General features: G+C 39.6%; 2 long non-coding RNA genes across 5 annotated transcripts in view; one reads left to right on the top strand and one right to left on the bottom strand.

The window, feature by feature from the left end:
* Positions 1-3,111, bottom strand: part of LOC148400577 (uncharacterized) — a 40,953-nt gene extending 37,842 nt beyond the window's left edge. For 3 of the 4 annotated variants that reach the window (XR_015857346.1, XR_015857348.1, XR_015857345.1), the window contains exons 1-2: positions 2,741-3,111; positions 957-1,045 (exon numbers count right to left, since the gene is read on the bottom strand). This is a non-coding gene — a long non-coding RNA (uncharacterized LOC148400577). Of the gene's footprint in view, positions 1-956; positions 1,046-1,994; positions 2,135-2,740 lie in introns of those variants that run through there. The other variant, XR_015857344.1, reaches the window with a different exon arrangement.
* The window catches only part of LOC148400578 (uncharacterized), a 77,122-nt gene that overhangs the window by 36,194 nt on the left and 25,761 nt on the right, over positions 1-15,167 (top strand). The window lies entirely within an intron of this gene.

The raw sequence follows: 15,167 nt of genomic DNA on the forward strand, positions 1-15,167 counted from the left end.
TGCGTTTGGGTTATATTGCATCATTATCAAAAATCTGGTAAAAAAATTATAGAGTCAAAAATGGATTATTTTTCAACATATCTGGACAAAACTTCTCACAAGCTGAATTTTATTTTGAATGTCATTTTTATGAAAGTGCTCATTGCTCATTTAAAAGTCCTAAAAAGTTTAAAGGGTTTTATACACTCATTTCAAAATTACAATATAAATGTCCTTAACCCATTCCAGCTCCTGAATTTTTTTAATGTATTTATTTAAATAAGGAAAATAGTACTCTAAAATATTGTAGTTTATTTTGTAATATTTAATTTTACAAATGCATTTATTAATTTGTCATTTTGTTTACTTCTGTATTTATTTACTTATTTCAGTAATACTTGGAATAATATATTGGTATAGCATTCTTTATATTTATATTGTTATATATGTATTTATTATCATGTATAGATAGAATTATATTACATCAAAAATATTATTGTATATTGCATATTTGAATAGTTTACATTTTCGTGGTTACTCATCATCGTATTATTGTTGTTACTTTATGTTTTGTTTACAGTGTTTTGGTATAGCTGCAGCTGTTGTGACAGTACTATATGAGCTAAGTTGAAAGTTCAGTTGAGTTAAAAAGAAACGTACAGTCCTGTTCTGGTAAAATGGGTAAATAGACAAGCATAAGACACCAGTAAAATGAATGGGCCAATACTGTAGTTTAACATGGCTACCAAAATAACAACTCTCACCATGATTAACTACAACCACAACAATAGCATATTATAGAATGAATATCTATCCGTCAGTCAATCAAAGGCCAATATATTGATCTGGATTTTGTATTAGAATTCATTATATTCTGCAAGTGTCCAGGGATTGTGTATCAACAATATTTCAGTGATATATATGATGATATAAATGATAGCTCATAATAATGTGCCACTGTGTTCATGGGTACATACAGAAGGACGAGATTCCAAGTCCTCGTCTAGGTGCTTCCTTCTCGAGTGCAGTCCTGTGTTGCATGTTGTCTATATCACCACTGCTACACCTGGAGTAAGAAACGAGACAAGCACAGATTTAGAAGGAAATGTGTACAACACATGGCAAACAGATGAGTTCCTACACCATGAGTTCCCAGATGATCGTCTATTTTTTTTTTTTTTTTTTTTTTGTCTGACAAGGCAAATCATAAAAAGTTAGGTCTGGCTATAATATATTTTCCATGGGTGCGGTACAAATGATGTTTAAATGCATATTCAATGCAAACAGCATTAAAAAAAAATACACTCCAAATATATATTTTAAAACCTTTTAGGTTTATGTTCATTTGGTAAATCATCTTAAAAATATTTCAGATGGTGCACGAGACGGTGTAACTATAAATTAAGTGTCTCTCAAAAGACACATCATCAAGAACCAACATTATGTTAATGCTGACCACATGGACTCAAGATCACTCGATTGAACCTTTTCTCAAACCCTACAATAAGTTGGAACACCCACAAACGTCAATTCTAACTTTACAGTGCCACAAGGAAGCTTTTATGTTTACGGTGCCCAGAAGCACTATTGACTTCTCTATGCTCGGAGGCCCCCGGGATGACACATAACACAGAGGACATGGTAGTTTCTGGAGAAATAGAAGCAAGCATACATAGTGTGCTATAAAAGATGAATGGATGATTAAAGTATGGAGCAATAAATACTTTCCTCTCTCCCAATGATGCTCAAGCATATTTTAAAAGACAAATTGGAAGAGGATTGCATTGGAAGAGAATGACTTGACTGAATGAGGAAAATTATTGGAACATCTGTAAACGTAGATGACCGTGTTTATAAAAATAATGCCCAGTGAACATCAAGCAACTAAGTACAATAGAAATAAAATACAAAAAAAAAAAAAATTTATGCTCAGCACACACTGATAAAGATTGTAATATCAAACATGATGGTTCTGAGGCCTACTGGAAAAACCTGGGCCTCAGAGAGCACTGTACCTGCCTGTGGAATTCCTGGTGGCCTGGCTCTTGAAGCTACTGTTGGTAAAGCTACAATCAACTATGTTCCATAGGAGATCATATTTATGCTCCATTTTTCAGAATGGTACTGAGACATCCTTGCTCCTGGATGTCCAGCCATTGAATCACAAAATGAGGCAGGGTGGCGAGAGGAGGAGGAAAATCAATCCACCAAATCTATTCTCTGTGCAGACAACATGCTCATACATTTCAGTGTGGATGTGCACAGGCTTCTATAGCCTACAATGCAGATACTTGAGAGATTAAGAAATTTCAGTATATTGACTACAGGCCTGGATGTGCTTGTTTTGTGTTATTGTAAAATATGCTATTATTGTCTTCGATCTCACGGTTATAACTTCATGAAAATACTGCAATTACTCATTTTGTTACGGTAGGCTTAAACCTTGTTTTAGTCTCGCGTAACTAAAATAAACAAAGCATTTCTGGCACAAAGTTATAAACAATTTCAGGGAATTGACTTATATTTAGCTTTAGGCAACACTTTTGTTGATGGCGAGCTAGACGGCACACAGTTGCTTATCCAGTAAGTGCGTCAATAACAATAAACAACCTCCTAATTAATACAATGATGCTCTACTCAATCACATGAGAGGATGCGATGGAAGGAGGAGAGAGCGAGTCAAAGATGATGAGAGAGAGAGAGAGAGGAAGAGCTGGGAGGGAAAACGGAAAGGATGGCAGCAAGAAAACGGCAAGCAGACCTAGATTCGGCTTCATTCGGACCCTTTGCCCAGGGTGTCCGAGGTTGCGGCATCGTCGACGAAATGACGGCCAAACAAAATGGAGACTCAAACAGGAAGCAAGATAAACCATTTTTGAGCTTCTGCATTCAGGCTTGGCAAGTATTCCACTGGAATTAATAAAAATCCTGAATTTCAAGAAAAAAAGAAAAAAATGGAGACGCTTTCCATCTCCGTCCGGTTAAAAGCCTCATTGTTGTCATCAAGTTAACCAAAAGAGCCTGGTGCTCATTCCTGAATTATGATCAAAGATTATGCAAAAAGCTATTTTGCGGATTCACTTAAAACGTGTCTCATCCGTTAGCGCTCTCTTTCTGTGTGCGATCCACACGATAACCCTGGTCTTGCTGTCTTTGCCTCACAATCGCTCCCTCTCTCTCTAGTCTCCCCAACTGATCAATACTTCATTTAAATCCGGACATTAGCACGCTAATAACGGATAAAGAATGCGAGAACAAATACAAGCAAATGTGCATTATTAAGTGACACAAGAATGGGTATTTTAAGGGAGTGGGTTTTGAGATTTTATGAAAATATGATGTGGAAAAGCCAAGGCACAACTATATGCAAGTGTGGGGAGGCTGCACTGCTGTTTTGATTTGAGCTCCTGAGACTCTGAGTGATCAATACACATTTCAATCCAGGCGGTGGAGAGCGACCGCAATATCTCGTCTCATCAAGAAAAAAGGCAAACATCGCCATCCCAATTATCATCTCAAATGACTGGTGTCGAGGAGACACAAGTTGGATGCTGATAGAAGCATATTTCATATTTATTCAGCAGAATTTTTACGTTAGCACCTGCACTCATAATTGACTAATATATATGCACGCTCACACTTTTATCTATTCGCATAATTCACAATGAGCACAATCAATACTGCCCTCTCCACACGCCACGCGCCACACTCATAAAGTGTGTCTGCATTAGATCGTATAATAAGCCGTTCAGAAAAACCCAGACGAGACCAGCTAATTTCTTGGCGCTCAGCGAGATTGCCAGCGAGTGTAACTAGCTAATCTCCCCGCTCGTCAACCGTATATTTACCTGAGGAGCCTGGAAGTCACGGGCCTGTGCGAGAGAGACGTATCTCATTGGAATCTGATCCCATCGAGATAACTGAACAGATCCTTGTCTCGTCAGTTTTTTGTCCACATAGACAAATGGAGGCTAGAATGAGGCAGAGAGAGAAGAGAACAAGCCAAACACTGGGTGGAAAGTGTTTGGAAATGGAGGCAAAGACAAACATGACGCTACGGAACATGCACTTACAGATCCTCTGGCGGCAACGTCGACCAATGAGCAATTAGGAAGACAAGTCTTAAGTTATTGATCCGGGTTTCAAGGTTTTTTTTTCTTTTTTCCTCTGAGCTAAAAAGGCTGCCGGGGGTTGTGTGATGGCTGCTGCAGCTAAGGGAGGCAAGACAGAGAAAGGCAGTTGAAGACGAAGCAAGAGAAAGGGCAGAGCTTTCTCTCCCAGGCCTTGAAATGTGTCGAGGGCATTATTGTTAGGTTGTCATAGATTACCGCAGACTTGGGCCTGACTTGGGCCATGTTTTGGTCCTTCGCCCACTCGCAAATGCTGCTTCTCCTAAGAAACTGAGCTCATGGAAAAACCTGGCGAGAAATGTTTTTTTTGTCACTAGACAATGAAAACTGACCTTTTTGGCTTGTGTCATTTGAATTGTGCAACATGAGCTTATGTTTTCAAACTTAATTTTTCAATTGAACATGTCTAGTGAAGCCACTTTCTGATGTTTTGTTTGTTAACAATTTCATGCAATGACACACGTGTGACATTTAGCCCACACATAGCAAACTAAAAATTCATCAGGGCTTTGTATAAACATACGGTCAAACTAAATTTTAAACACCAATCAAGCTTGATAGAGGAGACAGAATGTTCTGCTGATTCAGCTGTTGCTGTTTCAGGCTTATGATTACGGTCAAGAGTTGTGTTTTTATCAGGTCAGTGATCTTCCCTAAAACCTTGTTCTGATTGTTATGAACTCATGTTTGCTGTATAAAAATCATAGATGGAAAAGGTACATTTCCCCAATTGTTCCAAGACTTGCCTCTTTTAATTACAGCACTGCTGTGCTGTGTCTGTATTTTCTTCTTAATTCCAATATTTCGAAAGAAAAATGAGAATCACTCCGAGGTGATTGCTTATTCTTCCTTCATCGCCTTCTGAAAGAGGACACCTTCAACATTTAGACCTGTCACGTCACTCTCGGCTAAATCCGTAGCAACCCCCATAGCAACGGCTGAACTTGAAGATGAACGTGAAAAGCATTGTAAGCTGCCTCTTGCCACCAGGCAGAGAAAAAAGAGGTTGGGAAGGAAAAACAAGAGAGAGGCAGATATTCCAGAAATACCAGAATCAAATGTTACATCGAAGACAAAAACTGCACTGCTATATTGAAATGATTGCGTAACATCCATCCAATAGCAGATAGCAATAGGTTAGTGCTACATTATGAAGAGTTTATTGACCGTAATTATTCAAATGACAAGTATATTTGGCAAGCTCTTCTTTGATGCTAATACAGACTTTGTTTAGAGCCCGCAACTTGTATGTATTGCATGAGTGTCTTCATATGAAATGCTCCTAAAACAGCTGTGCCTTTTCCCAGAATTGACTTTTCAGGTTTGATAATGAAGCCTATGCATAAATCATTTCCCTTCAATTTATTTTTTTGAAAAAGAAGCCTTCCATTTATTCAGGGCTAAACACACTCACTCAAGTACTCTGAGTAGTTATTAAACAGGCGTGGAAGTGACCGCCAGTTTTAAGCGTTTATTTTTCAGAGAGCCAAAGCTGTAGAGGACATCTTAAATGGATTCCCTAAAGTTTCATTCTGGAATTCAGAGACAAGACACCCTGACAAAAGGCTTCGTTCCAGTCAGGAGGCATCTTAATTGAATTTCTCAGCGTATTACAAAATTATGTAAAAAATAAAAAGACACAAAAGGGTACATCAAAAGAGAAAAACTAGTTCTCAATGCAGGAAGGATATGATACATTTTCCATTGGCATTTCCTGAACATATTCCCCATCTATAGAAAATGTTTTCAAACTATGATTACCATTCAATATATTTAATTCTATTACGTTTTTCTCCAAAGCTAAATCTTCCAGGCGAGTGTATTGTATACGAATTCACAACGTGGGCAAACTTTGAAAGGTAAATGTAAAACAAGAATCTGCCTAGCCTTTGAGGTGACAGAGCCTTTGTATTGTGAAAGCTGAGGAAAGCAAGTTCTGATTTTCTGCTAGATTGCGTCTGTTCTTAAATGCAATTAATGAACCGCACAAAGGCGCTTTATGCTGACTAAAATTTTTCCTCCAACAACAATGCGGCAAACACCGCCGGTAACGCACGCACGCTGGTCCTTCTTAAGTCCAAGCACAACTTTGATTTCTGTTTGCCATCAAATGAATGCATCATCTGCAATACAGTTATAGATTATATTCAACGTCCCTTTAACATTTTTCTCTCCCCGAAACATCATATGACACACAGCCAGCATCTCAATCAGATGCAACAAACTTTGCAGAGGAATGATAATGTTTACCTTGCTCTTGCAGAAGGCAAACTAGAGTGGTCTGGCATTTCTCGGGGCAATGCCAAATCAAATTAGTGAAAGCAATGTTAATTTCAAGCAGCATTTCATTAAAACGAAAAGATTGTCAGCAACAGTCTCCATGTCCTATTGACTAATCTAATAATGCTTAGTTTGTTTGCTTTAATGATATTAACCCATTAGGAAGCAGAGACGAGGCTAAATCAAGCAGACAGAGGCTTTCATAATCGGGCACCATCTGATTTCCTGACATTCGTCACAGCACGGAGTGCACGGACGTGCATATGGTATTTAAAGCCTCAGCTCCTGCTCTACAACTATGTACAGTTGTGCTATACGTTCTCATATCTTGCAAATCCATAAGATAAAAAAACACGCAGGCAAAACACATCTACTGCATTTTATTTTCAACAGGATTCAAATCCAAAAGTCTTTAGCTCAATTTTTAAACAAAACTACAATAAAGAAAAAAAAAAGAGATAACGCCCATTCAGTCATCAATGGGCGTTTTTTCATTTTTCCAAGTGAGAGTGATGCAGTTTTGCACTTTCACCACTTGATGCCTTGAGCTCAGGGGACTGCATGCTGCGTAAACTCCATCTGAGACAGCCGTAATTGTGATATGTTAAGAGTTAATGGTACTGTTGCTTACTTGCTTCTTTTAACCCCTTTCCATTATAAGCTTGTTTATATTTCTCTGGCTTTGAAATCCTCAGGCATTAAACCGTGAATATGAAACTGCTCCGATTTTTGTTGTATAAAGAGCAAAGCGCATGTCAAATCATTTCAAAATATTTTCTGCCATTATTGATTTGGGGCTGTGTTCAGAATTAACTAATTTCATTCAAGATTATGTTATAGCGGCTGTCAGCACACTCTTGTCATGTACAGTGCATCTGATTAAGCCCAAATGAATTTCAGTTGTTCTAATAGTCTTTTCCTGACCTTTGCATTCTTGCAGAAGCCTGAAGGTTTTGTGCTAACACTGACTGATATATAGAACTGTTCATAATTGCTTCCACTTGTCTAAGACCTAGTTCCAGCTGCCATACAATAGCTCCAAATCAAAATGCTAACAACGTCATGCTACTAAAGCCTACGAGAGCATCAGAAATATATTTGGATTGATCAGATACACTTTTAAATTGTGTCAGTTGTTTGTTAGCTCCCATTTAACATATAAGTTTGAATGTGGCTGGTTAATTCTGATCACAGAAAAGTTACAAGAGGGTGTGCACACTTGTGCAAATACATTAATTTATCTCAGTTGTTTATTTTGACTTCAAACTCTTGAAACAAAATCAGTTGAGTTGTAATGCTTTGAAATGAATTAGCTTCATCTCAATATTTGAATGGGTGGGGCTTTTTTTTTTTTTTTTTTTTTACCCACGATAGCTGACGGAGCTATCACTGTGCTGCCTAAACTCCTAATGGTATCCAAATGCCGCCTTGTAAACTGAACTGTGCAGTGTCCCTTGGTGGAAACATGGATTTAGAAGAGCTGTTTCCAGTTCTTATTGGACAGCACAGATGTTTTATTTTGCCTGTTACTGAGCATTCGGCGACACAAATTTTACAGGATTAAAAAAAAAAAGAAAATGGCACTCAGTAGAGCACAGTATTCCCCTAAGGCCAAACAGTGATGCTGGATACACAAGATGAGAACAGGACAAAGCTGAATTTGTGGGACATGGAATATCCATTAGCAGACATGTGCTGCTGCTTGAGAGAAAAAAAAGAAGGCAATCCTAAATCACATTTTTAATCTTCCACTCCAGTCCTGTAGTGAAGCATATTACAAAGCTGGGTGCCAAGGACCTGCTAGACAAATTGAGTCAGTTCTGGCAGTAACGAAAACAATTAATGGATCTGCACTTTGATCCAAATCTGCATGGTAATTTAAGGAATTTTCCTGGGCTGTGCCACATTTTGGGCCATCTTTTAGGAGGGAATTAGGCAGTTTTGTGGAAAAAACAGGGAATCATTAGTTGTGTCGATTTTCTGCTGTGTTAATTCTTCAGAATGACTACAACACTTTCCCACTGGACTGGACTATCTCGGTGAAGGTACACCCTAAAGGGGAATGTTTGCTGAATAAGAAATACTAGGTAATGAAAATGCTTCTGATTAATTTACAAAAAGAAAAAAGGGGGGGGGGGTCTCGTTAGATCCCCCTCCCCGAAGAAGAAAATAAATAATATAACTCATTCCTCATCAGTGAGTACGATCACTTGAATGGAATCAATCAACTGTGTTCCGCTTGGCTTTGCTCTTGGTTTCCAAATCCAATCTCTTCTGTCATCTCAGAGCACATTTATAAGGGCCCAGCCTCTTGATTATCTCCCTCCCTCGCCTCAACTCCCCCGCTTCTGCATGCTCCAATGTATTAAATTAAATGAGGTGTCTGTCCAGGTCACCCTCACCCCGGCGTCCCATAGCCCTACCCTCACTGCTGCTAATCAAGGAAGAGCACCCCTCCCTGCGAGTGTTGTGCCAGCCAGGCTGCATAAATTAGCATTAATGAGGCTCAGGGCGACCTGCCGGAAAGGAGATAGAAAGGAAAACAGAATATTAGAGATAGAACTGCATATACAGCTTCAAGCAGAACATCCACAAAGGGTTCCGTTATAATTTTACCGTGTAAAAATAAAATATAGCAAATTTGTTCTAAGAATGGGGCAGATAGATAAAAAAAAGAGACATATTGTAAAAAAAAAAACCACTTTTTGTTAGCCTGTTTTCAGGGCTCCTACACTCAAGATCATCGTCAACTAGCAACTCAACACTATCACTCCGTCGTAATGTTTAACATAATTAATATAAATGGAACACAGTTTATTAAGTTTACCCCTATTTTATGATTTGACAGTTATTTTATGATTTCACAGTTAATAATAAACATGATATTGATTTTTGTCCTACCTGGCAACATAGAGCTGACAACTGATTACTAACATGAGTGTAGACCATGGCACATTTCTGAAAAGAAAATAATCAGACTTATGGGCACACTCAAATTTAATGGGGATTAATTGGAAACAATAATTTTTTTGTTAATCCAACAGTATATATGACAGCAGTAAAGTCCTTGCTGAGCCACTGCTTGGGTTGACTTTCAAACTAAATGCAAGCTTTAAATCAGCAACTTTTAAAATCACCAGAAGAACCCAGAGCATGCAGCAAACTGAGTAAGAACTAAGTAAACCATTTAATAAACAAACGTCAGTGCACTTTTTATGTTTACGTTAACATACCTTTTTGGAAATGTTGGCCTGTTTAGTCCTAGCCTAGCTTGTGTTTATGTTGCCGAGTGAGTGAATCAGTGACATTGAAATTCATAACATGAAAAAGTGAACTGAGCAGGGCACACACTCACACGCTGTACACACATCTGTAGTCAGCCATTATTCAACTGTGGTCTTCTCTTGACAGTAGCTTCAGGAGCGGTCGTTATTAAGCAGAAGCCAAGAGCCTGTGCTTGAGCTACGGAGCATAATAAAAATTCCTTTTTTTCTTTAATTAACTTTTACGAGCTACGAGGAGAACATGCTGTCACCTGACTCTTGCTACAGCACTGATTATTTCTTGCTATCCACAGCAAGTGTCTTCTTTTCTGCTCTCCCCGAGACTCTGCAGTAAACAAGAACCTATAAAAATGGGTATTAACATACAGCACATTTCTGATATAGTTGCAGAGATATTATATGAGTCATACAACATTAAGTAGTGTAAGTGCTTGATTTTAATTCCCGCAAATAAAATGAGTACAGTTTCCTTTACACCCACCTGCACATTTTGGACAGAATGGTGATAGAAAATCTTCAAATGAAAAGGCATTTTACAAAGCAAAGGGGAGTTCAGCTACAGCTATGAATGTGAAACCTTTATAGACATTTTAATTAATATTTCTCCGTCAGCAGCAAAGCAACTCAACCCTCTTTTTTCTTACAAACAAAGGCAGATTTGCTGATCGAAAAGGCTACTCTCTGCCTATTTGGTCTCCTCTATCTTGAGAGGCATGATAAAAGGAATGTTATAAAAGAGCGGAAATTGCATATGTGACAAGCCTGGGCTGAAAAGAAAGAAAAATACATTTTCTATCATATAATGAACAACATTTACATGAATATCTGACATGGACAGTTCTTTTCAACTGCTGAATACACAAAGGTGTTGTTAATATTCTGACTTAACTTTGTGTCTTTGTGAGAGAGTATTGGATTCTATTTGAAGTACGCTACAGTGCATTACATAGTGTTTTTGTCAAATATGTATCGTCCATGAGTCAACCAGACACAGTATGGTAAAATCAGAATGAAATATTATTAGTATCAGGAATTGGCAGAAGAAATAGGGCACGGCACTGGATTTGAAAGCTGTATTGTATTTTGTAGAAAGCGTCAAGCAATGGAAATGGCACAGCACAATGGCTGACTATAAAAGCAGCGGAGGAATAGAATGAAAACGAGAGCGCGAAAGGTTGAAAGGCTGAGAAAAGAATTTAATTTATGTATATTGCAGGGCATTCATACACACACATTCCATCTGCAATCCCATCAGCTGTCAAATTGGGAAAACGATGTGGATGTGAGATCTGCAAGAAGCCCTGAACTTGGCGCACCACTGAGAGCTAATCAAAACACAATCACGTTCACTGCCAGAACAGATGCACACGGTCCAGCGTCTGCACACTCATTGTCTCTGCTCATGCTCACAGCCCAGCCAATTGCTTGTCTCGCCCTTTTGTTTTCACAAATCTGGACATAGCCATGCACAGACTGAGAAAAATACTAACTTGCAGTCACACATGGGAACACCTCCTTTCCATTCCATTTCCATTTCAAACCATCCACATTCTAATGTTGGACGAGGCATATGAAAAACCATGTTAAAACCCAGTTCATTTCTGTCACCTTGACCCAACTTTGGGTTGTTCTGCTAAAAAACAATCCCCCCAAAACTGGGTGTCTAGCCTAAATAGTCAAACGAGGGAATGTTTGAGGACATCTGCTGGACAGCATGAGAATGTAGGATTGGGGAGCGTCAAACGTGCAGTATGAAAGAGTAAAGCAGGATCTACGTTGTTAAAATACCGCCCTACCCTACAGATTCACAACCACAACAATCACTTTTGCACTGTATGCTACTTGTACACCACCCAGCCTTCTTTGCCATTGTCACAAGCACTACGTCTAACCTCGGTTGTGTAACCTTGTCAGCTCATACGCTGCGAGGATAAAGAATAAGCGAGCCAATACCCTTAGTTTTCCCCCTCATGTATCAAAAGTGCACACACGGATGCATGCACCCAAAGCACGCACAGACCTTTACACATTTTTGCTCACACAATCTGTCCCACTTGTATATCCTAGACTGTGTTTGCAGAGTTGAATAATTGTTAAATTATTCATGCTGTTAATAACCAGCTGAGTCTCTGTGCTACGGAGGAACCCTGTTCAAATATTGCGGGGTGTGTGTGTGTGTGTGTGTGTATGTGCAGAGCACAATGAAATTGAGGACAATGTTTGAACAGTGAGGTGAATGTGTCTGTTGAATGTGTATGTGAGCGCAGCATGAGTTATCACAGACTGGGCTGAATTGACTGATATGCTACTTGAGGGTGGTTATAGGATGGGCTTCTGTGTCAACATAAAGGGAAACAGGTTTTGTCAAAGTGAAGGTCACTCTATAGTCAAAACACTACGACCCCCTCACCCCACCCCACCCCACCCTTCACCTTGCCGAGCCACAAAGCTCACATTCATGCTTCTCCTAAAGTATTGAAACATTAAGGTCAATCCAATTTTGTGTTTTTTTGTTTTTTTTGACCGTGAACATTTGGCTTAGACATTTTAATATCACGAGGTGGATACCAGACAAGACAATCAACCTTTTAGCTTTTATTCTTAGATGTTTAGACCCGGATATGACACTGATTGAGTCGTTTTGTTGTACTTTTGCGTTCTTCTATTACAGGCTTTTTTGGGAGGGGTTACGGCCATCTGTCTTCTGTTTAGTAAGGAAAATTCATCCTCTCTTCTGGTAATTCATTTGAATAGTTTTCCATCTTGTCTTAGCTTCATAATTACTTTCATTTCTTCACATGGATTACTCTATGGTTTTCATGTCGGTTACACTTAATTCATTTATTTGGTGATCCGCATACTCTCAGCTAGATATAGTCTTCAAAAGCAAAAACCCAAATCTAAAGTGGACATAGACATTAATCATTTCTCTCCGTCGGTCCCAAAAACAAACGTACATTTATTATCTAATGTAAAATGTGATTTGGATGCAGCATTTATAATGGCTGGTTGGTGTCTCGAAAAAAACTATGACTGCAGTCAGTCCACACAGAATATACGCAATATCATCGCAATGCATAAATAGTTAAACATTCACCATAGTCATTGTCATCATCCTGCCCGATTGCGTGGGCTTTGTATCCCGTTTTTTGTGACTTGGAATCAGCTAGGCTGTCTTCAGTTTTCAGCATGTCTGTTTTTTCCCTTCAAGATGCTCAGTGCATGGAAAAGGCAGAGGCATTGGATGACCTTGGGACAGGTCTGATGATTTGTGTAGATTGGCAATACTGATCATAATGGAGAAATTAATAAGCTCAGGTTGCATTGGCCTGAGGGATAGGCTACAAGGTTGGAGCTGGGGTTGCGGGGCAGTGGTGGTCTGCAGTATTGGGGATGATTGCGTTCGGGGGGGTGCAAGGCAAGAAGGGGGAAAAGGTGGAGGGGGTCGGGAGTGAGAGGGCACAAAATGCACGATTTCCTTAGCAGCGGTGTGCTGCTGCAGTCCATGCTGTCACACGTCAAAGAAGGAGCAAATCAAAGGCAGCTCTTTTGATGAATATAAAACAGAGCCCTGCTGAGAAGCACTCTCCCTCCCTGCTTTTCTAATCACAGGGCTGCAGAGGCGATGGGCTGCTCAGTACCCCCCTCCCCTCCCTCCACGCCTCCCGCAACCCCACCCATGCCCGTGCGGCACAAAATGAATGAAACCCAGAAAGAAGGAGAGGAGGACAGACAGCACGAGTGATCACAACAATGGCTGCTTTATAATAACAGTCAACATTCGTCCTCTTGAGACGTGTGCACAGAAGGATGGGTGGGGTGTGGCAAGATGCTCAGGCTGGGTTTATGTTTTATCCGCAAACATCAAACAGTTACAGTTGCTTGGCTACCAGGCATGTCTTGATAAATGCTCAAAAATCTATTTTTCAGTGAGAATAACATGCTGACTGATGTGAAGCTGTTGAAATATCAAATTATTAGCTTGTTGTTTTTACTTGGCAGGATTAAGACACATGCCGTTCTGACATGCATTTCAAATTCATGAGTTCCATTGTGTTGTATTTCTTAAAAATATTTTTAACATTCAAATGAAACACATTGATTTGTCTTTTTTTGTCATATTTAGGCCCTTGTGGTGTTACTTGCATCTGAAACCAAACTGAATTTCAGTCACTCTGTTTCAGTGAGATCGTCTTTTTTTTTACAAGACTTCAGAAGAGAAAATTGCACACCGTTCATGTGATTACAATCTACTAGTTTCCAGTGCCACCATACGGATCTTGCTTTGTTGTAGAGCAAACGTCACCAACACGGTTTCCCTTAAGCAGCAGGTAGCTTCCAAAGACCAGGTTCGCCAGGATCGTGGAACAGACTATGTTCCACCTTGGAGGTTTCAACGTGCTGTTGAATCAATATCTCTCTGAAAGTGTCATTCTACTGTTTACATCATTAACCCCCTCCAAGGAGGTCATTTTCACTGCTGTTATTTCTTTCAAATGTATCAAAAAACTTCTAAGTACTGAGGATCAGGAATGAATCAGCTTGAGAGAGAGCATCAGAAGTCCGCTTTAGAAGCGCTGTCTCGCCTCTCCTCCTCAGGACATTGTTCAACTTGTCCCAAGGCCGCATTTGTGCGTGACACCAAAATCCACTCCCACCCAGGTCTTGGGCCCAAAAAGTGACACATGCATTGGTGTCACTGCTGTTTCACCTCTTGCCTGCTGAAGTATGAGGCAATTTCCTGTGAGTGGTGCATGGTGAGAGAGTGAGCGAGAGAGAGGAATGGTAGGTATAGCCCAGCTCTATCGGTCTCTTTGATACTGTCAAGGAAGAGTAATAGCTCTCTGCAGCAACAGCCACCACTAAACTAATGTACTGTGACTTTGCTTCTCCGTTCCAAAGCATTACCGCCGTAGTGAGTAAGACGAGGGTGGCCCGACTATGAACAAAGTGTGAAGAGTTGGAGAGAAGCTACATGGTAGAACTCTTCACAATTAACATTTACTTTCATTAAATCCTTATCACCTAGAGATTGGTTACTACTTGTTACAACAACTTTTACCCACTCAGTCATTTCGTTTGACTGACCTGAACTGGTTCTGTTAGCCTTTGCTAGGATGTGTTGTCTTTTTCTTAACACTTTGCAACGAAAGCTGTCCATGTTCTTTTTTAAGGCCGTTATACACCAAACCGATAATCAGGCCGGTTTAAGTAATGGCAGACGATCCAGAATGACTGCACCCAAAGTTAGACTTCCGCATATGTATGTTCCCAGCAATCATTATCACATTGCTCAACTTGTTAATTGAGCTCTCACAACCTTGAAAATGTAGCCAGAAATAACCAAGAACTAAAGATATCTTAAAATGTGATCCAGGGTGATTAAAAGTGTGCAATATTGCAATTCATGAATATAGAATTAACGTCACCGTCCTTCTCCAGAGATGCATTCAGATATGAAGAGATGTGCGTCTATAAGGACTCAGGGCTCGGA

The sequence above is a fragment of the Syngnathus floridae genome, chromosome 3 (genome assembly GCF_059516105.1).
Source record: "Syngnathus floridae isolate MCC-2025c chromosome 3, RoL_Sflo_1.0, whole genome shotgun sequence".
NCBI classification, from domain to species: Eukaryota; Metazoa; Chordata; class Actinopteri; order Syngnathiformes; family Syngnathidae; genus Syngnathus; species Syngnathus floridae.